At 28.6% G+C, this 4,589-nt stretch overlaps 1 long non-coding RNA gene across 1 annotated transcript; it reads right to left on the bottom strand.

Moving 5' to 3' along the window:
* Positions 1-351: 351 nt before the first annotated feature.
* Positions 352-2,679, bottom strand: LOC119574866. The gene is made up of 3 exons (XR_005228912.1): positions 2,429-2,679; positions 2,268-2,326; positions 352-1,679 (listed from the first exon to the last, which is right to left on the bottom strand). It is a non-coding gene; the product is annotated as an uncharacterized LOC119574866 (long non-coding RNA).
* Between the last annotated feature and the right edge of the window lie 1,910 nt (positions 2,680-4,589).

Genomic DNA, 4,589 nt, shown 5'->3' with positions numbered 1-4,589 from the left:
TCAATGTTATTATTATTATTATTTTCATCGTCATTATTATCACTATCCTAGTTATTACTATCATAATTATCATGATCATTGTTATCAGCATTATCCATATTTTCATTATCATTACTATCACTATCATCATTCTCAGATTGATAAATAAATAAATCATGTCGCTGCATACAGCGGTGTTGCTGATACATATCAGTATTTCTTTCTAGCATATCAAGAAAAATGTAGACAGACACACTGTAGGTCAAAACATAACATTTCTTTGGTATAGTATAGCATAATAAAATGGATTAATAATTCGAATAGGGAATCATGAAGCAATCGAGTCTTATTAGTAACAATGATACTAATGTACCGTATATGTAACATGTATTTATTAGAGAAAAATACAGCATATGGACCTTAATTAGAAGCACCAATTTGGATTCTAGCATAGGGAGACTTATAACCTAACCACATTTGCACTACAATGCATAAGTATACATAAAAAAGAAAACGAGCATACACATGTATAAATGTACAAATACCATTTCATGTTCATACATATGCAAATGCCTATATACACATACGCACATACAATTACATACAAATATGAGTAAAACACTCTTCGATACTATGGCAGAACAAGCACATTACATAAACTAAATAGATTTATTGAAAAAGATACCATCTTCTGGCCGGAAGATGGAACCCAGATAGATTTCGAAACTATAGTCTCATTTTCAACTAATCTTGTTTTTGCATTGTGGGTTTTTCTACCAAATATGTATATTTGTATGTCCGTCTGTATATGTGCAGTCGGACATTCTACATAGTACATAAATGAATAATGGAATACTACGTCCTAGTGTTTCTCAGGGTGGTATTTCACTTCATCTTTGTACACACGATAATGCATAGTTACTCGTACAATAACAGAAGGAAGTGGTTTAATCCTAAACTTAAGCATAATACCTGAGGTAGTTACAATGTTAGACTAGCACAAATCCGCGCACTCGCCCACCGTCACCACGCATAATTATACATGGGACCCAATTACATACATGCTGTAAATTTTTCATTTTAGTTGACTAATAGTCCGAAACTGTCATTTTACCTCCATCGACAACTGGACCAACCCTCAACACGCTAACTACAGGATCAACACACTTACTGGGAGCCACCGACCTTAACGCTAGTATACATCTTGCAAGTTCACACTAACTGGGAGGCCACCGTGTCAATGTAGACGTAAGTCATTGACCTAATTAAAATTAAAATCTTAAATCTTAAAAACTAATTTAAAACTTACATTAGAAGAGGGCCTTAGCTTAGAATAGGACAGGGGAATAAAATCTTGGTTTCATGTGTTATCGGAATATAAAAAGAAAATTATACAAAATAATATTTATACAAATAGAAATTATATGAAAAGCGTGTATATATGATCAATGAATTTTAGCAGAAGCAGCAGTTTTTGCACAGATAAAGTAATATTCAGAGAGAGTTAGAAGTGTTCCGAGATGCTCAAAGATGAACTAAAACTAAATCTGATTTACGGTGAGGGTTTGCCCAGTAGTTTCCAGAAGGCCTATATATTTGTTTAGAGCCTCCTTGGGAAGTTGTCGACCTGTTCTTTATCCATGAGGAAGGTTATTGGTGATCTGCACATCTTGGGGGATTGATTCCAGAGGTCATTCAGTCTGTGGAAAAAATTGCTTGGTGACCATGGGATACATTCATGAATGGCCAGTAGTTCACATGTCTTATCAGCAATAACTCTTGAATTCATGTAACTATTTCATCTAGTACTCCCATTTTCAAACTACTCACCACCACCACTGTCCCAAACAAACTACTCACCACCACCATTTCCCAAACAAACTACTCACCACCACCATTGTTTTCCAAATACCGCCTCACACACCACCGTTCCCAACAACTACTCACCACCACCATTGTTCCAAATAAACTACTCACCACCACCGTTTCCCAAACAAACTACTCACCACCACCGTTTCCCAAACAAACTACTCACCACCACCGTTTCCCAAACAAACTACTCACCACCACCGTTTCCCAAAACAAACTAACTACTCACCACCACCGTTTCCCAAACAAACTACTCACCAACACCGTTTCCTAAACAAACTACTCACCAACACCGTTTTCTAAACAAACTACTCACCAACACCATTTCCCAAACAAACGACTCACTAGTAATATTGAATTTTACCAATACCCAGACTACACTAATAAACCAAGCAAATTATATTTTACTGTGAACTTACCTCAACGAATATCTATATGATGAACACCTAATTGTGTCTGTTACATCCGGACACATTTGCTAAAAAAAAAATGTCACTTTAATATTGATGATAAAAGTAGGGCTAAATTCATAATAAAACAGTTATAGAGGAAGCATACACAGAAGACAGCTATTACTTACCAGCAACGGATTCACGCCAAGACTCCATTGGGAAAAATGGATACATTCAGCAGGAGAAATTTTCTATTGCTTGTCGACTAGACCTGCAGCACTTGATGATCTGTAGAATTTCGTATTTTCTGTTTCAATGTTTGCTGTTGGAGTGCACCAGAATGATTAAGACTTGAAGCACCATTTGTTGTAACTTGTTGTAATCCTTCCTCCTCTTCCTCCCTCTGATACAAGAGGAAGAGGAGGAAGAAACTGTGTCTGTTGTCCTGTGTGTCTGAAATTTTCATTTCTTCCCCTTTATGTACTGTGATGAATCCCCGTTCTCTAAGCCCCGCCCACTTTTCTCGACCAATGAACTCCAACACTTGTCCTCGGAACCCCAAGACTCAGGTCACATAAGGTCAAACATTTAAGCGAATCCGGAAAATGAACTGGTGGGTTCTTATATCAGCAAGAGTTACAGAAACAATACTGAGAGCAGAATAAAATATTAAAATACGTACACATGAATTTACATTCATTCCGTAATGCTTTACAAAGGGTGATGCGTTATAAAATTACATTTTAATGTAACGTGCGGCTAAATTAGTATATACGCTTTCTCTTCTAGAAACATTTATTTCGTAAATATCATATTATATATTCCATATCAATAAATTGAATTTATATGCAAGATACTGTATACAAAAATTCACTGAAACCAATCCATTCGTTGAAGGAAAAACTATTAGTTATTTTTGTTGTTATTACTATTATTGTCATTATTACTGTAGTAGTTGTTGTTTTTGTAATTATTTATAGTAATGATAATAATAATAATAATAATAATATTATTATTATTGTTTTATCATTATTATTATTATTATTTTATCATCATTATTATTATTATTATTATTTTATCATTATTATTATTATTATTATTATTATTATTATTATTATTATTATCATTATTATTATTATCAATGCTATTAATATTACTATCATTATTATTGTTATTATTACTATTATTATTATCCTTATTGTTGTTGTTATCATTATTATTATCATTATTATCATTTTCGTTTGTATCATTATTATTATTATCATTATCATTTTCGTTTGTATCATTATTACCAGTATCATTATTATCATTATCCTTATTAATTGTTGTTGTTATTATTACTATTATTATTATCATTATTATTGTTATTATTATTATTATTATTATTATTATTATTATTATTATTATTATCATAACTATTATTATCATTATTATTATTATTACTATTATCATTATTATTATTATCATTATTATTATTGCCATTAGTATTTTATTACTTTCTTGTTATTAGATTTATATAATTTTATTTTCACTGTTATATTATTCTATTATTTTATTATTATTGCTGTTAATAATAATAATAATAATAATAATAATAATAATAATAATAATAATAATAATAATATTACTATTATTATTATCATTATTATTGCTGTTATTATTATTATTATTATTATTATTATTGTTATCATTATTATTATTATTATTGCTGTTATTATTATTATTATTATTATTATTATTATTATATTATTTTATCATATTATCATTATTATTATTATTATTATTATCATCATTATTATTATTATTACTATTATTATTATGATCATCATCATCATCACTATCATTATTATTAGTAGTATTAATATTATCTATATTACTATTATTAATATTACTATTATCAATATTACTATTATCAATATTACTGTTATCAATATTACTATTATCAATATAACTGTTATCGATATTGCTGTGATTGATATTACTGTTATCATTATCACTGTTATCGATATTATTATTATTGATATTGCTGTTATCAATATTACTGTTATCAATATTATTGTTATCAGCATTACTGTTATCTAAATTACTATTCTCAATATTAATAGTCCATATCATTATTATTATTATCATTATTATTATCATTATTGTTATTCATTATCATTATTATAGTTATTATCATAATTATTATTATTATTATTATTATCATTTTTACTTTTTTATTATTATCATTAGTCATTCATTATTATATCTTATCATTATTGTTATTATCATTATCATTATTATTATCATTACTATCTATCATCATTATAATGTCATTATACATTTTATCATTATTATCATATTCTCATT

The sequence above is a fragment of the Penaeus monodon genome, chromosome 7 (assembly GCF_015228065.2).
Source record: "Penaeus monodon isolate SGIC_2016 chromosome 7, NSTDA_Pmon_1, whole genome shotgun sequence".
Lineage (NCBI taxonomy): Eukaryota > Metazoa > Arthropoda > Malacostraca > Decapoda > Penaeidae > Penaeus > Penaeus monodon.
This window is presented reverse-complemented; position numbering and strand designations above follow the sequence as displayed.